Here is a 12763-nt window from a genome sequence, read left to right on the forward strand (position 1 = left end):
TGATTGAATCCATCTCGCTGAGGCTGCCTCGTTTTTGTTTAGTTCTCTTTGGCTCTGCCCTCTGTTCCCCCACTTAGACTGCGAGCCCTTCTTGGGGCAAGGATGGGCTCTGCCTGGGGCCGAGTTGCCAGTCCAAGCGCTTAGCACAGTGCTCTGCACCTAGTAAGTGCTCAATAAATACAATTTCATCTATCTCGCTGAGGCTGCCTCGGTTTTGTTTAGTTCTCTTTGGCTGTGCCGTCTACCTCCTTGCTTAGACTGAGCCCGTCGTGGGGCAAGGATGGGCTCTGCCTGGGGCCGAGTTGTCCAAGCGCTTAGCACAGTGCTCCGCACCTAGTAATCGCTCAAGAAATACGATTGTATCTATCTCGCTGAGGCTCCCTCGGTTTTGTTTAGTTCTCTTTGACTCTGCCCTCTGTCTCCCCCGCTTAGCCTGTGAGCTCTTCGTGGGGCAAGGATGGGCTCTGCCTGGGGCCGAGTTGTCCAAGCGCTTAGCACAGTGCTCTGCACCAAGTGCTCAATAAATGCAATTTTATCTATCTCGTTGATGCTGCCTCGGTTTGGTTTAGTTCTCTTTGGCTCTGCCCTCTGCCTCCTTGCTTAGACTGCGAGCCCGTCGTGGGGCAAGGATGGGCTCTGCCTGGGGCCGAGTTGCCAGTCCAAGCGCTTGGCACAGCGCTCTGCCCCTAGTAAGGGCTCAATAAATACGATTTTATCAATCTCGCTGAGGCTGCCTCGGTTTGGTTTAGTTCTCTTTGGCTGTGCCGTTCTGCCTCCTTGCTTAGACTGCGAGCCCTTCTTGGGGCAAGGATGGGCTGCTCTGCCTGGGGCCGAGTTGTCCAAGCGCTTAGCGCAGGGCTCTGCGCCGAGCGAGGGGCGAAGGCACGGGCTGGAAGGAAGGAGCAAACTGGAGGGGCGGGCAGAGAGGAAGGGGCGGAGGGCGGGGGGGGGGGGTTTACCTGGCTGGGGGTCCGGCGAGGAGGCGGCTGCAGGCCGGGGGCAAAGGGCAAAGGTCAAGGTCGGGGTGAGCGGGGCCCAGCCGGGCCTCCCTCGTCCGGCCGGGGCCGGGGGTCCCTCCGGGGGTCCCTCCGGGGGCCGCACCGCTCCGCTCCGGGGGCGGGCCGCCCGCCGATTGGCCCCCGCCGCCGGGCCGCCCCCGCCCATTGGCCGCCGCCGCCCCTCCGCCGGCCAATGAGCGGCGGGGGCGGACCGAGGGGGGCAGCGCGGCCCCGGGCGCCGGACCGCGCTGGGGACCGGCCGAGGCAGCCGCCCCCGGACCCCTCGGCCCAGCTCTGCTCGCCAGCGTCATCAGCGTAATGCTGGGGTTTGCTAAGCGCTCACTACGTGCAGAGCGCTGTCCTAAGCGCTGGGGGAGGGACAGGGTCGTCGGGCGGTCCCAGGGAGGCCCCCGGGCTTCGTCCCCATTTCACAGATGAGGTCACGGAGGCCCAGAGAAGGGAAGTGACTTGGTTCGTTCATTCAGTCGTATTTATGGAGCGCTTACTCTGTGCAGAGCGCTGTCCTAAGCGCTGGGGGAGAGACAGGGTCGTCGGGCGGTCCCAGGGAGGCTCCCGGGCTTCGTCCCCATTTCACAGATGAGCTCACTGAGGCCCAGAGAAGGGAAGTGACTTCATTCACTCACTCGTATTTATTGAGCGATATGTGCAGAGCGCTGTCCTAAGCGCTGGGGGAGAGACAGGGTCGTCGGGCGGTCCCACGGGAGGCCCCCGGGCTTCGTCCCCATTTGACAGATGAGCTCACTGAGGCCCAGAGAAGGGAAGTGACTTCATTCATTCAATCGTATTTATGGAGCACTTACTATGTGCACTTACTACTGGACTAAGCGCTTGGAATGGACAAGTCGGCAACAGATAGAGACGGTCCCTGCCCTTTGACGGGCTTACAGTCTTGCCCACAGTCACACAGCTGACAAGGGGCAGAGCCGGGATTAGAACCCACGACCTCTGACTCTCAAGCCCGGGCTCTTTCCACTGAGCCACGCTGCTTCTCTTTTACAGACGAGGGAAGTGAGGCCCAGAGAAGTGAAGTGGCTTACCCAAGGTCACACAGCAGATAAGGGGCAGAGGCGGGGTTAGAACCCACGACTTCTGACTCCCAAGCCCGGGCTCTTTCCACTAAGCCATGCAGGTTGTCCTGCGTGGGGCTCACAGTCTTCATCCCCATTTTACAGGTGAGGTGACTGAGGCACAGAGAAGTGAAGTGACCTGCCCACAGTCACACAGCTGACAAGGGGAAGCGCCAGGATTCGAACCCATGACTTCTGCCTCCCAAGCCCGGGCTCTTTCCACTAAGCCACGCAGGTTGTCCCGCGTGGGGCTCACAGTCTTCATCCCCGTTTTACAGGTGAGGGAACTGAGGCCCAGAGAAGTGAAGAAATAACAGTAATGATGTTGATGGTATTTGTTAACTGCTTACTATGTACTATGTGCTGAGCACTGTTCTATGTGCTCTGTGCCAAGCACTGTTAAATACGACTGAATGAATGTTCTAAGTGCTGGGGGAGATCAAAGGTCATCAGGTTGTTCCACGGGGTGGGGTCACAGTCTTCATCCCCATTTTGCAGATGAGGGAACTGAGGCCCAGAGAAGTGAAGTAATAGTAATAATGCTATTTCTCAAGCGCTTACTATGTGTCGAGCGCTGTTCTAAACGCCGTGGGGGGATCCAAGTGCTTGGAAAGCTTCTCCCCCATTTAGACTTTGAGTCCGTCGTTGGGCAGGGATTGTCTCTATCTGTTGCCAAATTGTACATTCCAAGTGCTTAGTACAGTGCTCTGCACATAGTAAAGCGTTCAATAAATACTACTGAGTGAATGAATCCAAGGTGATCAGGTTGTCCCACGGGGGGCTCACGGTCTTCATCCCCATTTTGCGGATGAGGGAACTGAGGCCCAGAGAAGTGCAGTAATAATAGAAATAATGATGAGGTATTTGTTCAGTGCCTACAATGGGCCAAACACTATTCTAAGCACTGGGGGGGGAGATCCAAGGTCATCAGTTTGTCCCACATGGGGCTCACAGTCTTCATCCCCATTTTACAGATGAGGGAACTGAGGCTCAGAGAAGTGAAGTGGCCTGCCCAAGGTCACACAGCAAAGTGGCAGACTCGGGATTAGAACCCACGACCTCTGACTTCCAAGCCTGGGCTCTTGCCACTAAGCCACGCTGCGATGATGATGGTATTTGTTAAGCGCTTACTATGTGCCGAGCACTGTTCTAAGCGCTGGGTGGAGATCCGAGGTCATCAGGTTGTCCCATCTGGGGCTCACAGTCTTCATCCCCATTTTACAGATGAGGGAACTGAGGCTCAGAGAAATGAAGTAATAATAATAATGGTATTTGTTAAGCGCTAAGTGCCAAGCACTCTTTTCAGCCCTGGGATATACAAGGTCATCAGGTTGTCCCACTTGGGGCTCACAGACTTCATCCCCATTTTCCAGATGAGGGAACTGAGGCCCAGAGAATTGAAGTGGCCTGACCAAGGTGACTCCCAAGCCGGGGCTCTTCCCACTAAGCCACGAATTCTGTTTCGTTCTATTGATGCCTGTTTACTTGTTTTGATGTCCATCTCCCCACTTCTAGACTGTCAGCCCCCTGTGGGCAGGGATTGTCTCTTTTTATTGCCATCTTGTCCATTCCAAGTGCTTAGTACAGTGCTCTGCACGCAGTAAGCGCTCAATACGATTGATTGAATGAATGCATGAAGTGCTCGATAAATACGACTGAACGAAGCACTCAATAAACACGATGGAAAGAATGAATGAAGCACTCAATAAATACAATTGAATGAATGAAGTGCTCAATAAATAAGACTGAATGAATGAAGTGCTCAATAAATACGATTGGATGAATGAAGGAAGTGCTCAATAAATACGATTGAAAGAATGAATGAAGTGCTCAATAAATAAGACTGAATGAATGAATCAAGTGCTCAATAAATACGATTGGATGAAGGAAGTGAGCGCTCAATAAACTCATTCATTCATTCAATGTATGTCGTAAAGATGGAGAAATAATGTTAAAGAGTTAAAGAAACTAAGGATAAATTAGAGATATTCATTCAATCCTATTTATTGAGTGCTTCTAATGTGCAGAGCACTGTACTAAGCGCTTGGGATATACAATTGGGCAACAGACACAATCCCTGCCCACCAACGGGCTCACAGTCTAAAAGGGGGAGATAGAGAACAAAACACAACAAGTAGTCGGGCATCAATACCATCAAAATAACTATTCATTCAATCGTATTTACTGAGCGCTTCCTGTGTGCAGAGCACTATACTAAGCGCTTGGAATGGACAATTCGGCAACAGATAGAGACAATCCCTGCCCACCGACGGGCTCACAGTCTAAAAGGGGGGAGATAGACAACAAAATACAACAAGCAGTCAGGCATCGATACCGTCAAAATAGATAAATATTCATTCAATCGTTTTTATTCAGTGCTTCCTGTGTGCAGAGCACTGTACTAAGCGCTTGGAATGGACAATTCGGCAACAGATAGAGACAATCCCTGCCCCCCAACGGGCTCACAGTCTAAAAAATGGAATCATAGATCTATATAAACATCATTAATATTATCTGCAAGCCCGGCTTGCCCCTTTCCTGGCTGCTCTAGGCCACTTCCATTTTCTGACCAAGTCCCTGCTGTGGCGCAGCAGGTTGGAGTCTTGCCTGTCTCGCACTCAGACCCTGACCGGGGTTTTGATTTGTTGCGGCCTGAGGTCATTGCCCGGGGTCCTGTCGTGCAGAGAGAGGACCGGGCCAGCCCCAGGTCCGGACTAGCCTCTTCCAAGGGAGCGGAGCTGCTTTTTTGATCTCCTCCACCCCTGCAACCTGCGCCCACCATTCCCGAGCTCAATGAAGGCTGACGAGGCAGGAGGGGAGGTGAGGGGCGGATTGGGCACTTGCCATTTTGTTTTAGGACTTCCAAAATCCTCTCGTATCCCCCACCAGCGCTTAGCACAGTGTCTGGCACATAGGAAGCGCTTAAATACCATCGTTATTATCTCCCGGCCGCTCCGACACCCTTATGGCCGCCCACCCTGAAGAATGGCTTGACAGGTCCTATTATCGTTATCATTTTCATTATTGTTGCCCGCATCTGTAGCGTGGCTCAGTGGAAAGAGCCCGGGCTTTGGAGTCAGAGGTCATGGGTTTGAATCCCGGCTCTGCCACTTGGCAGCTGTGTGACTGTGGGCAAGTCACTTAACTTCTCTGTGCCTCAGTTACCTCATCTGTAAAATGGGGATGAAGACTGTGAGCCCCACGTGGGACATCCTGATTCCCCTGCATCTACCCCAGCGCTTAGAACAGTGTTCAGCACATAGTAAGCGCTTAACAAATACCAACATTATTATTATTATTACTGTGGGCAAGTCACTTCATTTCTCTGGGCCTCAGTTACCTCATCTGTAAAATGGGGATTAACTGTGAGCCTCACGTGGGACAACCTGATGAGCCTGTATCTCCCCCAGCGCTTAGAACAGTGCTCTGCACGTAGTAAGCGCTTGACAAATACCAACGTGATTATTATCTGTAAAACGGGGATTAAGACCGTGAGCCCCATTTTTTCATGGTATCTGTCGGGGCTTACTACATGCCAGACACTGTATAAAGCGCCGGGGTAGATACAAACTACAAGGTTGGACACAGTCCCAAATGGGGCTCACAGTCTTAACCCCCCCATTTTACAGATGAGGCCACTGAGGGAGAGAAGAGACAAGTTAAGTCACTTGCCCAAGGTCACACAGCCAGTGAGTGGCAGATGTGGGATTAGAACCCAGCTCCTTCTGACTCTTAGGCCTGTGCTTAAACACTAGACCACGCTGCTTCCGTATTTCATTAGGAACCGCGTCCAAACTGATGATCTTGAATCTGCCCCAGCGTATCTGGTACACTTACCAAATACCATAAATAAAAAAAAGAACTGCCTCACACCGTCGTGGAGAGTTTATACACAGGACTGGACTGCTGGCACTGCTGCAGGGAAGATCCTATCGCCGCAGGTGGTTAGAGCCGTCAAGACTAATGTAGCGCCACTAAGAGAAGCAGCGTGGCTCAGTGGAAAGAGCCCGGGCTTGGGAGTCAGAGGTCATGGCTTCAAATCCCGGCCCCGCCACTTGTGAGCTGTGAGACTTTGGGCAAGTCACTTAACTTCTCGGTGCCTCAGTTCCCTCATCTGGAAAATGGGGATTAAGACTGTGAGCCCCACGTGGGATAACCTGATTCCCCTGTGTCTACCCCAGCGCTTAGAACAGTGCTCGGCACATAGTAAGCGCTTAACAAATACCAACATTATTATTATTGTCAGCTGTGTGGCTTTGGGCAAGTCACTTCACTTCTCCGGGCCTCAGTGACCTCATCTGGAAAATGGGGATCGAGACTGGGAGCCCCACGTGGGACAACCTCATTACCTTGTATCTACCCCAGTGCTTAGAACAGTGCTTGGCACATAGTAAGTGCTTAAGAAAGGCCGTTATTATTACCACCCATCCAGTCTCCGCTCCCTCCCACCCTTTGAGTACGCCAAGAGCCCACTTTACAGCGCGACGACGTGTCACTCACTTGCAGGACCTGCTGCTGTTTTCGAGCCCACCCCTCGGACTCCTACATCCTCCATTCCACGAGAATAACCTCTCTTACCACCGCTGCCTGCCGAGACGATCCGACTGCTCCACTGTTCCGTCACGTCATTTGAAACCGCCCTGCGCTACGTTTTGAAATCATTTCTTCCGTCCTTCTGACTGGTGTGTGATTCTCTCCAGCATCGCATTCAGAAGCTGCTCCTCTTCTCTTTTTGCCTCGCGGGTCCCGTCCAAAGGAGCTGTGTCGCTGTGAGCATCGGCTCAATCCTGGAGAGTTGATTGTTCTAGGACCTCATTGCTGTGACCTCGTCCACCCTTTCGGTGGTTAATAACAATAATGGTTATGGTACTCGTTAAATGCTTACTATGTGCCAAGCACTGTTCTAAGTGCTGGAGTAGGTACAAGTTAATCAGGTTGGACCCGGTCCCCATCCCCAATGGGGCTCACGCTCTTAATTCCCATTTTACAGATGAGGTAACTGAGGCACAGAGAAGTTAAGTGAGTGGCCCAAGATCACACGGCAGACCCGTGGCAGAGTTGGGATTAGAACCCAGGTCCCGATGGTTCTTTTTTATGGTGTTAAGTGCTAACCCGGCACAATGTACTTGGCACTGAGGAAGATAGTAACATAGTTACTAATCAGGTTGGACAGAGTTCCCATCTCCCACATGGAACTCACGGCCTTCATCCCCATTTTACAGATGAGGTAACCGAGGCACAGAAGTGAAGCGACTTGCCCAAGGTCAGACAGCGGACAAGTGGCAGAGCCGGGATAATAATAATGTTGGTATTTGTTAAGCGCTTTCTATGTGCAGAGCACTGTTCTAAGCAATGGGGTAGATACAGGGTCATCAGATTGTCCCACGTGAGGCTCGCAGTCTTAATCCCCATTTTACTGATAAGGTAACTGAGGCACAGGGAAGTAGAAGTGACTTGCCCACAGTCACACAGCTGACAAGTGACAGAGCCAGGATTCTAACCCATGACCTCTGACTCCCAAGCCCGGGCTCTTTCCACTGAGCCAGGGATCAGAACCAAGGTCCTTCTGCCGCCCAGGCCCTTGCTGCTTTTGAAGTATAGCATTGCTTACCGTTTGAAATGGTATCGGGGAAACCGGCTCCAGAAGCCCGCATGTGTCTTCTACAGAAGATTCAGGTCTCAAAGCCATACGCGAGGTTAGACATCACAACTTTGCAATCCTACTATTGGGTAATAATAATAATAATAATGTTGGTATTTGTTAAGCGCTTACTATGTGCAGAGCACCGTTCTAAGCGCTGGGGTAGACACAGGGGAATCAGATTGTCCCTCGTGGGGCTCACAGTCCTAATCCCCATTTTACAGATGAGGGAACTGAGGCCCAGAGAAATGAAGTGACTTGCCCACAGTCACACAGCTGACAAGTGGCAGAGCCGGGATTCGAACCCATGACCTCTGACTCCGAAGCCCGCGCTCTTTCCACTGAGCCACGCTGCTTCTCAGCTCAGTGCCCAGTTGTTGCTTTTACAAGGTTCACACTAACAGCGTGGATGTCTTGGTGTGGCCTACTGTGCTGTAACCTACTGACTGCAAAATTTTGGCCTCATATAACAATAATGTTGGTATTTGTTAAGCGCTTACTATGTGCAGAGCACTGTTCTAAGCACTGGGGGAGATACAGGGTAATCAGGTTGTCTCACGTGAGGCTCACAGTCTTCATCCCCATTTTACAGATGAGGGAACTGAGGCATATCGTCCTTCGTTCTCAAAGCACCAAATTATACTCTCCCAAACCCTGTGTACGTTGCTCAGCGCACAGAGCTCACAAAATACCATCAACTGACTGATTAGTGAAATCCGCCTGTTTTATATATGACTGAACGGGTCAATGCAGGGGATGCAGTCGGGTCCGCATTGGGTATCAACAGAGACAGTCCTTTGCAGGGCCGACAGCTCGTTGGCTCTGCTGTTGTCTCTTCTGCCTCCTTGGCTCATGATCTTCTTGTAGGTTTTGCTCACACAAAACCACTCCTTTCTTGATCGCAGGACCTCACGTTGGTCCATCTGTGCAATTGACTGCAGGGTGTTTGGCTGGGATGCAGAATTGTCTGAGGCTTTGTTTTACTGTATCTTTAAAACGTTTCATCTGTCCTCCTTGTTTCTGTTACCCAGTTTCAGCTCTCAAAATAACACCTGCTTGCCGACAGTCCAGTCTTTTCACATGTCCTACGCGGCTCGGTTGTGTTGCCTGGAGCATAGCTTCGATACTAGGCCACTGACTTCCCTCGAAGACTTCACTGCTTATGATCTTGACGTGTGATTTGATATTTGACACTAGCCCCTAAGCGATGCTAACAACGGTGGGGAAACTTCCTGGGATTCAAATAAAAGCACTGCAGCTGTTAAGGGCAAAATTCTAGAATCCAGAAGTCATTCAGAAAAGTAATTCACAAGAAGCAATGTGGGCTAGTGGGAGTCAGAAGGACCTAAGAGCCCGAAGGACGCGGGAGTCTGAAGAAGCTGGGTTATAATCCCGACTCTGCCACTTGTCTGCTGTGTGACCTTGGGCAAGTGACTTAACTTCTCTGGGCCTCAGCTACCTCATCTGTAAACTGGGGATTAAGACTGCGAGCCCCATGAGGGGACAGGGACTGTATCCAACCTGCCTTGTATAATAACAATGTTGGTATTTGTTAAGCGCTTACTATGTGCAGAGCACTGTTCTAAGCGCTGGGGTAGGTACAGGGTAATCAGGTTGTCCCACAGGAGGCTCACAGTCTTCATCCCCATTTTAAAGATGAGGGAACTGAGGCCCAGAGAAGTGACTTGCCCACAGTCACGCAGCTGACAAGGGGCAGAGCCGGGATTCGAACCCATGACCTCTGTCTCCCAAGCCCGTGCTCTTTCCACTGAGCCACGCTGCTTCCCAAGCAGATACAGTGCTGCTTGTATCTACCCTGGCACTTGGAACAGTACCTGGCACATAAATGCTTAACAAATACCATATAAAAAAATGTGACTTTTCATCACTCTTTCTCCTGTCTTCCAATCCTTGCTCATCTTTTTCCCCACCGTTGTTAGCATCACTTGGGGGCGAGTGTCAAATATGATCATAAATATGATCAAATATGATCACACGTCAGGATCATAAGCAGTGAGGTCTTCGAGGGAAGTCAGTGGCCAGGTATCGAAGCTATGCTATATAATTATTATTATTATGTGCCAAGAGAAACAGACCCAGTAGGTGAGAGGCGGGGGAGTCATACCCATCAGGGAACTAGTCCCAGTCACCCCGCACCACGGTGATAAGATCTGAATCCACCTATCTTCTTGCTTCACATGGCAAAAATCCCATACACTGAGCCCCAAAATGCTTCCGAGGCTCCGTTTACAGACACACCACAATCTTTGACCGGTTGCTTCGTTACACTTACTTTTATTTGAACCATTTCAGTTCTCAGAGATGATATCTGTATCGATTTGTTCTTTAAAAAAAAAAAGAGGCGGACACCACCGTATTAGTATTAAATCAACTTTACTCCAGTTCTTCGTCATCAAGCTAAAAAGTAAAAATACAGTACATTACCTCCCCCACCCCGCCCCCGTGGCCACCTGAATTTCCAATGAGCAGTTCATTCTCTCAGGCATCCATCCCCGTGCGAGGTAGTTTCCCTTCAGTTGTGAGACCCAGAAAGGGTGCAGGACCCCGACCTGGGTCTAGGGGTGCTACTTGTGCTGTCTACGGAGATGCGAAACGACTGAACTTATTTCGACAGTGAATCGGCCTCATCTCACCACTAAAAGGGAGCTGATTTTTTGGCGATAATATATGGGTCGTGATTTCTGGAAACGTATATACCAAGGGAAAGATGAATTAACAGTGGAAAGTGGGGTGATGTGGGGTGTAAAGGAGGGGGAAACTGAAAGATAAGAGACAGGGGTGAAATCCCCTGACCCAAGAACAATGGCGGTGTCCTTGACGAATTATCTTCCGCTGTCGACACCCATACCCAGGAAGCGGAGAAATACCTTGCAGTCCTCTTTGCGCTGCTCCTGGAACTGTTCAGTGCTAAACGCTGTGGCTGCCGGACTCAGTGAAAGGTGGAGGCGTGGGAAGAAGGGGATACGCAATTGGAGGCTGGGCGTCAATCTGAGATCGTATGGTCCCACCCCACCCGGGGTGGAATTATTTAGGTCGAACTTGGATTCAACCGTTTTCATTTTATAGTTCAAGTCAGTTTCTTTAGAATAAAAGTTTAGAAATATTAAAACCTCTATGTAAAAATAAACATCTGTCAAAAGTACCTAGTAAGACCGTTTAAACTATGGTATTATTCAGTCATTTGGCTAAGATCCAGTCTCTTCAGGAAGACAATAGAAGGCTTCCACATGAAGCATAGAGACCTTTGCTTTCTGCAGGCCGCCGAGTACGGGGAGATCTAGAAATCCCTCAGGGTCGACCGGATCATTTACATTCCCTTAGCTCCCTACCTTGCCCACTCTTAGGTCACTGAACCGAAGAGAGATACAAAATAAGGACGATACTCATTTAAACCAGAGTACCGCAGGACATTTTGTTCAGAGCTACTTCATCAGGAGAGTGCTGGTTTTTCTGTCTTTTTTTTTTTTAAATGGTATTTTAAGGGGTTATTATATGCCAGACACTGTACTAAGTGCCGGGGTAGATAAGCGCTCAGTATAGTGCTCTGCACAATAAGCGCTCAATAAATACGGTTGGGTAAATCCAAGATAATCAGGTTGGACACGGTCTATGACCCACCCGGGGTTCACAGTAATTAGATCAGATATAGACCCTCTCTCACATAGGGTTCATAGACTAAGAGGGAGGGAGAACAAATACTGAATCCCCATTTTACAGATGAGGAAACAGAGGCACAGAGAAGTTAAGTGAGCGGTGAATTCCGGATTGGAATCCAGGTCTCTGGATTTGGTCCTGGGTTCCTGCCACTGAACCATACTGCTCCTTAATTCTCTCTCCCTTCCCCAACTACTCTCCTCTTCCCCCGCCCACTCCCCCAGCCAGTCCCCCTGGACTTTCTGCCTGCCTCATTGGTCAGAAAGGCCCCATATATGCGTGCAGGTGATCTGATACCACAAGAAAGATCTGGAAGACTACAGATAATTGGGAGTCGGCCGAAATAAAGAACAAGGTTTTAGAGTACCAGCACAGAAATCAGAATTACCAAACACTGACAGTACAAACAAAATTCAAAGTGCCAAAGCTTCAATTTATCCCCTCCTTGATGCTTGGGGGGAATGAAGGAAAAAAACAAGTTTGAAAGAAACGACAATCACAAAAAACGGGTAAAAAGTCCCCAAGGAGACCACATTTTATGGATTTAACTATGCCTTAAAACTTGGAGGCTTTCCCAAGCTAGGTTCAGAAAGCTCATTTTGGACAAAAAACCCACAAGACGAACAAACAAAGAACGAGTAAAATCCAAGTCCTTAAAAGTTTAGTGCAAGTTTTGGGTGACAAGGGAATCAGAAGGGTGATGAGCAACAGCAACGGTTTTTGGGGAAAACAGAGCTTCTCTGCTTCTTTGTAGAACAGGTGGGTGTGAAGAGAAAGAAAAGAAAGGCGGTTTGGACAGGTGTGGAGAAAAGAACTGCTTCTCTGCTACTAACACCTCGTTTAGCTTCTCCAAACTAAAAAAAAAAATAAATCACACTTTATGAGATCGCTGGGAATGTTTTCAGTTGTAAAAGGTCCATTAGAACACTCCCGATGGATTTGTACACACAGAAAATGCTGGTCCCACTGGCTAGGACCGGTTAGACATTGACCTTAAGACTAAGTCCAAGAAATACGGAAAATAGGAAAGAGAAAGCAGAAATGAAATTATTCTGAAAGGCACATTTAACAAGGAAGCAGCATGGTCTAGTGGAAAGAGCATGGGTCCGTGAGCCGCAGGACCTGGATTCTATTCTCCTGGCTCTGTCGCTTGCTTGGTGGGTGACCTCTGGGCAAGTCACAACTTCTCTGGGCTTCGGTTTCCTCATCTGTCAAAAGGGGATGAAGTATCTGTTTTCTCTCCTACTTAGACTTAGACCGTGAGCCCGATGTGAGATAGGGACTATGCTCGACGCGATTATCTTGTATCTACCCCATCATTCGGTACAACGTGTGCACATAATAAACCCTCAACAAATACC

General features: G+C 49.8%; 1 protein-coding gene across 4 annotated transcripts in view; it reads right to left on the reverse strand.

Moving 5' to 3' along the window:
- TFDP2 (transcription factor Dp-2) overlaps positions 1–1060 on the reverse strand; it is a 164780-nt gene extending 163720 nt beyond the window's left edge. For 2 of the 4 annotated variants that reach the window (XM_029063587.2, XM_029063582.2), the window contains exon 1: positions 960–1058. The gene's annotated coding sequence lies outside the window, so the exon portion shown is untranslated. Of the gene's footprint in view, positions 1–959 lie in introns of all 4 variants that reach the window. The other 2 variants (XM_029063595.2, XM_029063602.2) reach the window with 2 other exon arrangements.
- Positions 1061–12763: the final 11703 nt, after the last annotated feature.

Source organism: Ornithorhynchus anatinus, chromosome 1 (assembly GCF_004115215.2).
Source record: "Ornithorhynchus anatinus isolate Pmale09 chromosome 1, mOrnAna1.pri.v4, whole genome shotgun sequence".
NCBI lineage: Eukaryota > Metazoa > Chordata > Mammalia > Monotremata > Ornithorhynchidae > Ornithorhynchus > Ornithorhynchus anatinus.